Source organism: Dreissena polymorpha, chromosome 14 (assembly GCF_020536995.1).
Source record: "Dreissena polymorpha isolate Duluth1 chromosome 14, UMN_Dpol_1.0, whole genome shotgun sequence".
Lineage (NCBI taxonomy): Eukaryota > Metazoa > Mollusca > Bivalvia > Myida > Dreissenidae > Dreissena > Dreissena polymorpha.
The window spans coordinates 43,919,083-43,919,411 of record NC_068368.1 but is presented as its reverse complement, the minus strand read 5'-3'; positions in this window follow the sequence as shown (position 1 = coordinate 43,919,411).

The following is a 329-nucleotide window of genomic DNA, read 5'->3' as shown; positions in this document are numbered from 1 at the left end:
TATTTTGGTTATTGTTTTATGATCAGTGTACTCCGCAAGTTCACAAAAAAATGTTATACTATAAATGATCTAATTCTGCCTACCTCCTCTATCCATAGCAATGAAACTGGTTTTCCTGTCAGTCTTGCCGAATTTCAAAATGTTTAAATGGCAGAGGATTTATTCACGCTTTTGCCTTTTTTTTTATATAGTTTTCACTTTCTTGTAAGTTTCTGCTCTTTAGCTTTAACAGGTTATATATTGGCAACCAAAATTAAATATTTATAATGACAGCTAAGAAGCCAATTGCCTCATTTTGGCTTCAGCATTAAATGACAATCTTCTAGAAG